At 39.0% G+C, this 14,160-nt stretch overlaps 1 pseudogene; it reads left to right on the top strand.

The window, feature by feature from the left end:
- The first annotated feature begins 4,653 nt into the window (after window positions 1–4,653).
- On the top strand, window positions 4,654–9,663 carry LOC131894451 (vomeronasal type-1 receptor 4-like; annotated as a pseudogene).
- The last annotated feature ends 4,497 nt before the right edge of the window (window positions 9,664–14,160 follow it).

Below are 14,160 nucleotides of genomic sequence, written 5' to 3'. Positions count from 1 at the left end.
ACAGAGACTTATATTGCTTACAAACTGTATGGCCGTGGCAGGCTTCTTGCTAACTGTTCTTACAGCTTAAATTAATCCATTTCCATTAATCTATACCTTGCCACGTGGCTCGTGGCTTACCAGCATCTTCACATGCTGTTTGTCATCACAGCAGCTGGCAGTGTCTCTGAGTCAGCCTTCCACTTCCCAGCTTTATTCTCCTCCTTGTCCCGCCTATACTTCCTCCTGCCTGACTACTGGCCAATCAGTGTTTTATTTACCAATCAATCAGAGCAACACATTTGCCATACAGAACATCCCACAGCACTCCCCAGTGAGCAAAAGTCATTGCAAACTGTACAGCATACAAGGTTTAATATATGAAATACTTAAATAAATATGGAAAGAAAAAATGAGAAATACAAAATTACCAGTCACTAAATAGTCTAAAGAAATGAACAGACAGTTCTGAAAAGAATAAATACAAAATGGTGGTAAACATTGCTTTTTAATCTTCAACATCCTAAACTATCAGGAAAATCTGAATTAAGACCACATGGAGATTTCATATCACCCAGACACAAATGGGTATATTGAGAAAATAAATGAGAACAAATGATGAGGCTGAGAGAAATTAGGAATGATTTACCACTCCTCATGTGGGTAATAATAGGTAGAGTCACTATAGAAATTGGGTGAAGGATTTTATTTTGTTAAGTATAAAAATACTGAATCACAGCTACAGGAATTATGTGCATATACTCATATACACTTAAGAAAACTTCAGAAATAGTTGTTCATCCACATTCATTGCCAGTCTATTTGCAATATCAAAGAACTAGAACCAATCTAGATATCCTTCAAGACAAGAGTGGATAATGAAAATTGTAGATGTAACCAACCTTCTTATTAAATAAGAAACACAGAACCAATGCAAAGAAGAAAGCCAAGAAGTCAGAGCTAAGAGCTAAAACCTTACCCTTCCTCCTGCAGTGGTCCTACCTCTCTGAACTAGCTACCCCTGTGTTAAGGTCTTTATATAATGTTCCTGTTCCGCCTTCTCATTGGTTGTAAACCCAACCACATGACTGCCTCGTCATGGCCTGTCTGTATAGGCCTCCAGGTTTTCCTTGCTTGGTATTGAGATTAAAGGCATGTGTGACCAATAATGGCTGTATCCCTGAACACACAGAGACTTACCCAGCTCTGCCTACCAAGTGCTGGGATTACAAGCGTACACCACCACTGCCCTGCTTTCCTATGGCTTGCTAATAGCTCTGAGCCCCGGGCAACTTTATTTATTAACATACAAATAACATTTTAATACAAATAAAATATCACCATAGAAAATGTAGTATATGGACAAAAAACAACTTTTGTAACATGGGAAAAATTATTTTATGAAATTTGCAAAAGGATAAATGGAACTGGAAAGGCATATGTCTTTAACTTGAAAAGATGTGCTGCATTTATTTAACTGTGTAAAATATGTTGCTGTTTTGTGTTGCCTTTGTAAGGTACCTGATTGTTCTAATAAGAGGCTGAACAGCTAATAGTGAGAGAGGAGGTATAGTCAGGCCTTCTGGGAAGGCAGAGTATATAGGAGGAGGAATTTAGGCTTGGGGATGAAAGAAGAGAGATACCAGGGAGACAGACATGAAGGAGGCAGGACAGTAAAACATACACAATGAAAGAAAACTTTAAAGCACTGAGGCAAAGTATAGATGAATACAAACTAGTTAAATTCAATTATAACTGCTAGTGGTATAAGCCAAAGCTAAGACCAAGCATTTATAATTAATAAAAGTCTCTGTGTCTTTATTTGATAGCTGATGGGCAGCACAAAGTAAATTTCAACTACAAATGGCATCCAATGTGAGGCCTGAATTTCCACAAAGGTCCTGAAAAAGAGAGACAGAAAGAGATAGGGGTCCTTTAAGAGGCAGTGCTGTGTAGCAGAGCATTTGAGCAGCTGACATGCTAAGGAGAAACAGCAATCTAAGTAAAAATAACTGCCATAGTGTGGGCACCAACTTACTAGTGCCAGCGTACTAAAATGCAGCTTTCAGTTAAATGCAGTTCTCAGCCGGGTCCACAGGCTTAGGGCTTACCTCTCACAAAACCAGGGAAGGGGTGGTGTCAAGTGCCAGAGCCTCATGGTGGAAGGCCTAGGTGCCACTTAGCTGTTTAAGATTTGGCTCATAGCCGGGCAGTGGTGGCGCACGCCTTTAATCCCAGCACTCGGGAGGCAGAGCCAGGCGGATCTATGTGAGTTCGAGGCCAGCCTGGGCTACCAAGTGAGTTCCAGGAAAGGCGCAAAGCTACACAGAGAAACCCTGTCTCGAAAAACCAAAAAAAAAAAAAAAAAAAGATTTGGCTCACACAGTCAGAGGGTGCCAAAGGTGCACAGTAAAATACGTCCAGATTTAAAAAAAAAAAGACTTTAAACAAGTGTGCATAAGTGCCTAATAAGGAAAAGAAAATGGACATAGTCATGTGAAAAAATGAATAGTTTAAAAATAATTAAGTAAAATCTTTGAAGAAAGAGTAAGTAACATACGGAGAATAAGTCATGTAAAGTTTGGAAATAAATGTGGAGTCTATGCCTTTCATGGTGTTTTACTGTCTTTGAATTTTTTGCATTATGATAAGCAAATGGTAGCTGCTGAGAGACACAAGATTCTAAAAAGAACTGTGGAATTAAAATGGCCTAGATACTTTAGGTATATCTTAACTTAAAATTGAATTCAGAAAATATATTGCATTGGGGAGAGGGTATTCTTTTGTTTCCATAGGAAATGAAAGCTGTGGATTCCTTCAAAATCAATAAAGACCAGAATTAGTTGAGGGAGACAACCTGAGAATCTTGGCTACAGACAAAAATATCAATCCAGGAAAACCATAGGACAGGGGATATATATGCTAGACCCTTGACATTAGAAAATTTCTGAGACTGAATGAGACGTGATAAATCTTGTTGGTTACTGAGTCCTCATGATTTGTTAGTACAGGCTGTCCATTCATATGGTATTGGTGAAATTATTAAAGCCACTCCACATAGTTAAAAGGAAGATTTATTTAGTGGGTAACTTACAAATGAAGGGATAGGTAGGTCACAGGGTCTGGGGAAGGTGTATCACAGTCCAGCGGTGTTCTCTGGAGCTCTGCTGGGTCAACCTCCACCGTCCAGGGTCCTGCAACAGAGAGAGAGCACTGGCCCATCCTGATCTCGGGTCTCCAGGGTCCTCCCTTGTCCCTGCCTTGTAGGCATGACAGTTGCCGAAGCCTCAATGGGGGTTGGAACTCCCAGATCAAAGCTGGAATGGCTATCCACTACAATATGACATGGATAGAACATTTGTTTTACAGTCTGAAAATACTTATAAGGTTGATAGATGTCTTTTACCTGATTAAACATAAAATAAAAGATTAATTTTTGTTGCACAACCCTCATTGGTCTTATAATAAAAACCTAGAGCCAGTATCAGGGTAAATGCTGTAAGATGAGAGGAAACAAGCCATAGTCACTTCTTAATCACTGTCTTAACAAGAAGTCACACACCCACAAAATATATGTAAAAGGATGCACAATTTGTTTGTCCTTATGGGTGCTACATTCTTGCATGATACAGCCTCGGTTGCATGGTTTCCCTGCTACAGCAATGGCTATGAAATCACTCTACCCATTGGCACTATAATACCTCACATTTGGCCATTGTACTGATGACAGATAAAAGTCTAATTTACACACAGATAGAAATTTATGATCCTGTGAGTTTATTAGGCTCAGTTACAAAAACATGGGTAAAGGGTGGGTGACAACAAAGAGCCTCGTCACTGCCATCGGCCATTACATCATGGATGAATACCTGACAGAAGATTTTTTTCATGGAGTTCCACATTCCATCTCACCTTCTACATCTTAGGTATAGTAGAATCTCTCAAGATTACTTGCAGCTGTAGAGGTGTAAGAAGGGAAACTTTCTGGAATCAGAGGAAAGAGTCCTATGGCATTCCAGACCTTCTTCAATCAAGAAGTGTTCACAGCTCTGATACTTTTTCTATGAAATTTATGGTGATATATTGTGTACCCTGATAAACTGATCTGGGGATTAGAGGACAGAGATAGCCACTAGATTAGACATAGAAGCCAGACAGTGGTGCCACACACCTTTAATCCTATCACTTGGGAGGCAGAGATCTGTCAGGATATCTGAGTTCAAGGCACACTGGAAACAGCCAGGCAGTAGTGGCACACACCTTTAATCCCAGCAATGGGAAGCATACTTGCTTTATATACCTTTCTGTGTTCTGCTGTATTACTCCCTGGGATTAAAGGTGTGTATGCTTCCCAAGAAAAGGAGTGAGATCACAAGTGCTGGGATTAAAGGTATGTGCAACCACTGTCCGGCTCTGTTTCTCTCATGTAGCTCTGTAGCTGGAGTTTTCTTCAATCCTGCCAGGCCCACAGTCAGGACAAATCTCTCTCACCTGCCAGACCTGCAGCCATTAGACCCAACTGAGTAAACACACAGAGACTTATATTGCTTGCGAACTGTATGGCTGTGGCAGACTTCTTGTTATCTAGTTCTTATATCTAAAATTAACCCATTTCTATTAGTCTATACCTTGCCACGTGGCCCGTGGCTTACAGATATTTGCTGCTGCAGCTTCATGAGTTTCTTCCAAGCCATCAACATCAGCAACAGAGATTCCAGACTGGCAGAGTCTAAAGACAAAACATTCAAGCATATTGGCTTCTTCTTACACTTTTGTTGCATTCTGAACATCCTCATGAATATTTATAATCTTCTCTACATAACTTGAAAATTGGGAGATAGAAACGTGACAAGTATACAAGACTTTGGCTACTGCCCTGTTTGTTTTGAAAAAACTGGCCAAATCCTGCATGCTGTGTTCCTGCCTCTCCCTGATGCTGCACGTGTGGGCCTCATAATCTGGGAAAGCATATCAACTCTTCTAATCTTATACAGGCACAAGCAGAGGATACAACACATGCCCAGGACCAAAACTTCCCAAACATCTTCCACTGAGTCCAGGGCTATCAAAACTATTCTTCTTCAGGTGAGTACACTTATTTTCTTTTATATAATCACCTGCCTCTTTCAATTGCCCCTAGTCTTCTTGCATAATCCTTGCTGGTTCTTAGCATACAAATGCATAGTCATCTCTGGGTGTTTCCCAACTGTGAGCCCCTTTCTGTTCATGACTCACTCTTCTATAGCATCCAGCCACTGTGCTCCCTGGATAGGAAATTTATAAGACCCTGATATGATTAATAGCATGAACTGAAAGCCTCTACATGTTTCTTGAATAATCTCTCATAACTCAGAATGTTATGCACATTGTGGACAGTCATCACACATGAACACTGATAAAAAAAAAATGAACCTAAAGCCTCTGCATGGTTCTTGATCAGTCTCTCATGCATCAGAATGTTATGCACATTGTGGAAGGTAATCACACAAGAACATTGGTGTGCACGCATAAACTTTTATGTTTTAATGTGTGTATGTGCTTTAATGTACCTGTGTTTAGGCAAGTGTGTAAAAACTCTCTTTCATGTTGTGTTTACTCGATTTTGTGCAATGTATTTGCCAACTTGTTGGTGATATATGTAATCCACAGAGGTATGATGATATTTTATTTGAACTGAAATGTGATTTTATTTTATGTTAATAAATAAAGTTGCCTGGGGGTCAGAGCTAAGAGCAAGCCATTGCAGAAGCTGGGCAGTGGTACATGCCTTTAATCTCAGCTCTTGGGAGGCAGAGCTAGGCGGATCTGTTTGTTCAAGGATACAGCCAGCATGGAGACACATGCCTTTAATCTCAATACCAACCGTGGAAGACTTGGAGGTCTGTACAAACAGGCAGTGACAAGGTGGTCATGTGGTTGGGTTTCCAATCAATGAGAAGGCAGAACAGAAACACTATAAAAAGATAGACACACAGGAACTAGGTCTCTTTCGGAGAGGTACAGCAACAGTGAAGGGCAAGATTTTTAGCTCATAGCTGTTGCTCTGACCTCTTGGCTTTCATCTCTGTATTGGCTCTGTGTTTCTTATTTAATAAGACGGTTACATCTACACAGAGGGTAAATAAATTATATAAATATAGATTTTAGATATCTAAAAAAAACTTACTGTGACCGTGATAAACTAACAAAACCAACTATATTCATGTTTTCTTGATAAGTTTGATTATTACCTTGCTAAATCTAACTTACTTCTCCTTGCTCTATTTCTATTCTTATGTCAGTATCTGCATTTCTTGAAAGCCATATAGAATTGAATGTTGTCAAACAGCACTTGACAGGAGCAGCTGGAAAAGTTCATGTTTTATAAAGCAATGGAAGAAGGTAGAAAACTTATCATCTGATGTCTGTTTTTGACACTTCTTCAAGTCACTTATTTTTTATTGCTTCAATGCCTTTTGGTACTTCCACATTCTCTGATTCCAAAACCTTACTCTGAAAGTCAAATTGTGTACTGCACTAGCTGTCAAACTTGCTCTTAGGAGACATGACATAATTACTTCTTATTTCTAACAGCTTCATTTAAGCACTGATATGTATCTTGAAAATGCTTTTATCAACATTCATTGCAGTGAATGTCTCATATTAAACAAATATCTGCATGCAGATCCTACATGAAAGAATAATATCTTCAATCTCAAACATGATGCCTGTGATGCCGGTCCTGTAACTACCCAGTGAGTGATGACATGTGACTTTTCACAGAACAGACTACCTGGATCACTTCATAATTAAAGTAGAATACATCTACATGAATTCTTTTGTACTTGACACTTAAAATTCCATGTACTTTCAGCTTTTCTGTTTATTCATATGTTGTTTATGGGATTTAATAGGAATAGTATCAATCAATTTGTGTATTGTTACGCTGATACACAAATCCAGTTTTGCACATTATTTCAGGTTTTCCCTCAAGAGATATAGTGGGGGTGCATGCAAATACCAGGGTCCTCAGAGCAAGATGCACTTGAGGCAAGAAGAAATCCAATTCAATGCAACTCAGTAACTGTTGATATTGCAGTCTTCTAGGGAGTGACACTTGGCAGTTTATTTTAGGCATATGTAAAAACAGCACAATTTTGGAAAAAAATTGCTACATGATAATTTACTCATTTCCATATGTACAACAAAGTTTAAGTCATATTAATACTGAAACTCTTTGCAAAGAACATATGATCTCTTCCACAAAAGTGAGTTCTAATAAATGAGAAACAATGTGCAATATAAGGTTTAAGGAGAGTGGTTGAGATAAACATAAAAGTCTATGGGAGTCAAGTGTGGCCTGGCCCTACAGATAACACAGGGATCACCGAGGCTCTTGTAAATTACATGGGAAATCCCTACAAGGATGGATTCTATTGACTGAGAAACAACGTGTAAAATCTAGGGAATAAATTGAGTTAAAGCATAATAGCCTGGAGACCTGGAGGATGCAGGTGTCTCCTGGCCCTACAGATAGCACAGGTCACCATGCTATTAATTATATCCATTCCCAACATCGCAGGTGGAAAATCAGTTACATATCTCTCCCACTGAAGAGTCAACCCTGAATGTTAGCACTTCTGGCTTCCCAAGTGCTTATCTCTGAGTACAAGGACCTGTGCCCTCTATAGTATAATAACATAAATTTTGGCCTCTGTAATAAGAGCAAAGACTTTAGTAGAAGACATTCTTGGTGGAATTGTATATGAAACAAGGTGGCCAGGAATGTGGCTCAGTGGTCAAGTACCTACTGTACAAACATAAGGACATGTAGTTAGATCGCTAGCACCCATGTGAAGCCAAGAATGATGGTGGAGGTTTTCTACCTTATTACTGAAGGTCAGAGGCAGGAGGATTCCCTGAAATCATTGTCCTATGTATAGTAAAGCTACTTTTCATCAAGAATATGTTTAACATGTGGAGCACGTGATCTATTGAAGGTCAAATTAATAATTAAACACACAGAAATCCTGTTTGAAAAGTCAAGTGACAGACTAAAGAAATAAAAAATCTTTAGAAGCCGGTTGTGGTGGCACACTCCGGTAGGATTTCCTGAAGGAGGTGGAGGCAGGACGAGAAAAAAAATAGTCTTCAGAAAAGAAAGAAAAAATCTGCAAGGAAAATATTAAGAAAACATGAGAAGTTAACACAAAACAAAATAAGAAAACAAGACAAAAAAAAAACAAACGCACCATTCATGATATTTTATTTCTTTCTATTAAGAAAATTTTTTATTCATTTTCATACCAATCAAAAGTCTCTCTCTTACTTCCTCCAGTCTTTCCAGCCTCCTCCTCCAACCAAATCTCCATTCCCTCCTACAATAATGTAAGGCCTCCCATGGGGAGTCAGCAGAGCCTGGTACATTTAGGAGAGGCAGGTCTAAGCTCTTCCTCTGCCTCAAGGCTGTGCAAGGTTTCCCATCATAGGCAGTGCACTCCAAAAAGCCTGCTCATGTACCAGGGATGGATTCTGACCCTACTTCGAGGGGGCCCATTAAGCAGATCAAGCTATGCAACTGTCTGGGTTATGCAAAGTGCTTCATGACTCCCAGTCAGGCTCTTCAGCTGTTGATACAAATTTTGTGAGTTCCCACTAGTTTGGTTTGGTTGTCTCTGTAGGTTTACCCATCATGATCTTCAAGCCCTTGCTCATAGAATCTCTCTTCTCTCTCTGACTGAACTCCTGGATCTCGGCCTGGTATTTGGCTGTGTACCTTTGCATCTGCTTCCATCAGTTACTGGAGAAAGACTCTATGATGACAGTTATGTTATTCACTGATCTGATTAATGGTATGAGCCAGTTCAGGCATCCTCTCCACTATTGCTAAGTCTAAGCTGGGGTCATACTTGTGAATTCCCAGGAACTTCCCTAGCACATGGTTTCTCCCTATCCCCATGATGTCTCCCTCTATTATGGTATCTTTCATTGCTTTCCCCCTCCATTCCTGTTCCAGGTTGACCATCCCATTCCCTTTTGTTCTCATCCTCCATCCCCTACCCTTCATTGCCCACCCCTCATTCTCATATTTTCAAGAAGCCCAAAAAGGCAAAATAGCCTACCCAATGAGATGCAACACTTCTTATGGGAACTATGAACACTGAATACAAAAATTGAAGATGACACTAGTATAATCCAAGAATGACCTTTTCCATGGTTCACCAGTATCATACAATCCACATGAATACTCCACAATGAGTTGAATCCTCTCTTTACAGAAGTCCTTGTAATAGTCTTCACAGAAGAAGAGAAAAATAGTTCTAAAATTCCTAAGGCACTTCCCCAAACCTCCGACGATCAAATTAATCTTGAGCAGAAAAGGCAGTAGCAAGTTTACTATATTATCTCAAATCAAAGTACACTATGTTTACTGCCATAGGAAAATTAGTTACCAAAAATAATACTTGAAAGTGCAATAAGGACAGATAAAAAGGAAATGATGCAGGGTAGAAGTTTACAAAGCAAAGGTTGAATTATGTGTAGCCTTATGATTCTTTTTTATATGAAGGAATTTTTTACTCATTTTACATACCAAACACAGATCTCCCTCTGCTCCCTCCTCTTGCTTCTCCAGTCTTCCCCCACCAACCCAGCCCCCATACACCCTCCAACAAGGTAACGTCTCCCATGAGGAGTCAGCAGAGCCTGGTACATTCAGCAGAGGCAAGTCCAAGCCCCTCTCCCCGTATCAAAGCTGTGCAAGATGACCCACAATAGGCAGTGGGCTCCAAATAGCCAGCTCATGCACCAGGGATGGATCCTGATCCCACTGCCAGTGGACCTGTAGCTAGAGTTTTCCTGCCTAGCCCACAGTCAGGACAAATCTCTCTCACCTGCCAGTCCCACAGCCGCTCAGACCCAACCAAGTAAACACAGAGACTTATATTGCTTACAAACTGTATGACCATACCAGGCTTCTTGCTAACTGTTCTTATATCTTAAATTAATCCATTTCGATATCTATACCTTGCCACGTGGCTCATGGCTTACCGGCATCTTCACATGCTGTTTGTCATTGAGGCGGCTGGCAGTGTCTCTGACTCAGCCTTCCTCTTCCCAGAATTCTCCTCCTCCTTGCCCCACCTATACTTCCTCCTGCCTGACTACTGACCAATCAGTGTTTTATTTAATAACCAATCAGAGCAACACATTTGCCATACAGAACATCCCACAGCAGGGACCCTTCAAGCTGATCAAGCTATACAACTATCTTGCTTATGCAGAGGGCCTAGTCCAGTCCCATGGATTTTCTACAGCTGTCAGTTCAAAGTTCATGAGTTCCCACTAGTTTGGTCTGGTTGTCTCTATAGGTTTTCCCATCATGATCCTGAGGCCCTCTGCTGATGGAATCCCTTCTCTATCTCCTTGTCTGGACTCACCAACCTCAGCCATATGATTACTGATAAGGAAACTAAACACTGTTTTTCAGAAAAGAGAGACTTTAAAATAAAAGACGCTGTAAATCCAGTGTCCACCTGTACTGTGCTTAACCTGGTCTTCACCAATCACCTTGTAAATAACTTAAGATGATGAAATACCTTAACAAAATTCAAGAACTTAAAACTACTGTAGGAACAGAAATTCATTTCAACATTGATGTAAAGGCCGTGACTTCCTGAGTAGTGTGTAAATAAATCAAGAAATAGTGAAAGAAAGAGAAAACTCTTTTGCTACACAAACAAAACAGTCAGCAGCATAAGGAGGAACCACAGCACAAAATAAAAGTCTTCCCAGCTAACCATCCTCTAGTGCATTAAACCCATGAATATATAGTGAAATAAGGAATGTTAATTTCACAAGATGAATAGTGGACATGAAAGAGTCAATGAATCAAGTAAAAAAGCACAGTGCAAAGTAGGCAGACTTGACAGTATAGAAGTATGAAGGATGGAGGAAAAGGCCACGAAATACCACATTCAAAAGTGAAAAGAATAAAATACACAAGATCTCTGAGATATAATCAAGAACAAACCTAAGTTAAAAGTTAGCAGGGAGACTATATTTACTGACGGGATAGGAATTTCTCAAATGTAGAGAAAGACATAGCCATCCAAACAGGAAAGGTATTTAGAGACCTCATAGTTTTAGCCAGAAAAAAAAACCTGTGTTTCATATTGTAGTTAGATGTTGAGGAATACATAACTAATAAAACAAATCCCAAGTTGTAAAGGAAAATGATATCACTCTGCAAGTGTAAACACAACAGAGTGATAGCAGGCCTCTCCTTGGCATCTGTTGATCAGCAAGGCATGGGAAGATGTAGGTCAACAACAGAAAGCACTGCTTTAATCTAAGCACTGGAAAAGCAGGGGCAAGTGGATCTCTATGAGTTCAAGGACAGCCTGTTTTACAAGTACATGTCAAGGGCAGCTAGGGCTACATAGAGAGATACTCCGTTTCAAAATAAATAAGTAAATAAGTAAAAAAAAAAAGGAGCAACTTTGAATCAAGATTACTGCACTGAGAAGTCATTTGGAAAGGGGAAAGGGAACTAAGAGTAGGTATTACAAAATTTGCAATGAAAAGAAGTGACTTTGCAGATCCCAATATAATCCAGTGAATATTTAGGAAACACCTTGAAATTTCTATTCTCAAAAATGTGAAAAATCTAGAAGTAGACAAATCCCTAGACACATATGACCTGATACAATGACTCCAAAAGGTATAAGCAATGACAGAAGACTGAGGAAGCATAATGAAAATGGTCCTTACAAAAGAAGCCAAGGACTGAATGGGTCTTCTGCTTACTTCTGCCAAACCTTGAAAGAACTAACACTAATATTTTGAAGAGTGTCCTAAAAAACAGAAAGAAAAGGAATACAGCAAAAATGGCTCATTGAATTAATTGTAATACTGATCATGTGTCCAATTACAGTGATGTTTATGAGGAATGGAGAGAACAATTGTCCTGGAACCACCAAATTCATAAAAGAAAACATCTCCTCAAAATAAAGAAATAAATACTATAAGAATATAAACATCAAAAAGAGAATAAAACCCTTGTCAAGAAAAGATTTGAGAGCATATTAATGTACAAAACATGAAAAGTGAAATATGCTGACTCCCAGGAATTATGGAATTACTTAGTACATTAATGAACAGCACATTGAGATCTTGATGAAAGAAATACAAATTACCAAAAGAAAACAAAAAAAGAACTGCTGTGTTTGTTTCCATATGTATCAGTTGAATGCAAGGTAACAATGATTGAGCTTCCCCATCCCCCAGTCAAATGTCTGTCATCAAGAAGACAAATATCCCTGCCTCTGCATGCTATTTCTCATTTTATTTCAAATCAAATGTTGCCCTTGAGGGTTTTGCGGGTTTGGGAATGTGGAAAGAAATGGAGAGAACTCTGATGTGGACATCATTTGTATTTTCTAAAAGATTTGGGCAGCAATATTTTATCTAACAGCTATGGTAGAGTTGGCCTTTCACAGCACCTGCTAATGAGGCTCTCTTTTGTCTAGAAATGTGAGAACATACAGTGTTTCTTCTTTATTTACTCTTTTGGTTTCTTTCCTGTGACCAATGACAATCTAAGTGAACCACACTTTACTACAAAATATGTCTACTTATTGACAATGAGACATGGGCATGTATAGAGTGTCAGAGTGCATTTGAATAGAGGACACAATAATATTCAGTATGGATTATTGCCACTTTCCTATGATCTGCAAATATCTTTCTCATCCATTTTTCTCATTTCCTTTCTATTTACTAACTTAAGTGATATAGATATTTGAGAATAACAAAGAGGAATTAACTAAATCTGTTTTCTTGGTGGATTAAAGAATGAAATGGGACTTCCACAGCTCACTTCCAGTCCTTTGCATATCACAACTCGGCATTTCTTGCTAGCTCTCTGAGATCTTGTCTTCCTCCCATGATGAAGAACTATCAGATCATCATTTACAGTGTTAGATTAAGAGATTTTAGCAATAAGTTTCTAATTACTCTTGATCACTGCTACTTGTGGCAAACATACGTCAACAAAGTTCTTTGCTATTGAAGTCTTTATGTCTATTGTTACTGTAGGTGAAAGATAATACAATTTTGATGGTAGGTGAGTGGACAGAATCACAGATCCCTATCTGAACCAGACTTAGTCACTGAGTCAACAGCAATGAGAAAATAATCGTGGTAGAGAAATGAATGTGAGTGAGGTTTATTTTTCTTTCTTTTTTCTTTCTCTCTTTCTTTCTTTCTTTTTCTTTCTTTCTTTCTTTCTCTTTCTTTCTTTCTTTCTTTCTTTCTTTCTTTCTTTCTTTCTTTCTTTCTTTCTTTCTTTCTTCGGTTTTTTTGAAGCAGGGTTTCTCTGTGTAGCTTTGGCACCTTTCCTGGAACTCACTCTGTAGGCCAGGCTGGCCTCGAACTCACAGAGATCCACTTGCCTCTGCATCCTGAGTGCTGGGATTAAGGCATGCACCCCCACTGCCCAGCCAGTGAGGTTTTCTAACAGCTATCTGCAAATGATAATTTATGAATGAAAGGTGATGCCATCATCTAGTAAGTGATCACATGAGAAAAATAAGACTTGAGACTGAAGTTGATTGATGACAGCAACACAGATTTAGCAGAGAAACTCCTGAAAAAAGGATTCAGGCAGCAAAAAAATATGAATTCCTATTCCTACCCCTAACCCCAATTCTCCTGAATGAATGGAAAATTTAACACAGTCATAGCTGGGACTTAATCCAAGTGACAATGAAACTGAATTTTCAGGGTATCAGACCTTTTTTATTAATCGGTCTATTACTGACAAATTACTTCTAGAATCCTAAACACAATTGAGAGTTTTTTTCACTGCACCTATATCCTGTCAATGTCTGTATTCAAGTGTGTGATGCGTATACAGGAAGCATCTCAGTCTGTGGACAAGTGTAAGTTTCTGGAATCTGTCTGGGAGAAATTTCTCTAACTGTGCAGAGGAGGCAGAAGAATGAGTTGCTATTATTAGATCATAAGCACATCTCCCTCTGTAAGTCTGGTGAGGAACTTTAGGGACAGCTAACACATAAAATAAGTTTGCAGTCATGTGTTTTTTTCTCCTTTTAAGTGTACTTTATTATTATTTTTTATTTTTTTAATTTATTTTTCTATTATCAGCTTGATACAGTATAAATTCTTATCCTAATAGTT

The sequence above is a fragment of the Peromyscus eremicus genome, chromosome 1 (assembly GCF_949786415.1).
Source record: "Peromyscus eremicus chromosome 1, PerEre_H2_v1, whole genome shotgun sequence".
NCBI lineage: Eukaryota > Metazoa > Chordata > Mammalia > Rodentia > Cricetidae > Peromyscus > Peromyscus eremicus.
This window is presented reverse-complemented; position numbering and strand designations above follow the sequence as displayed.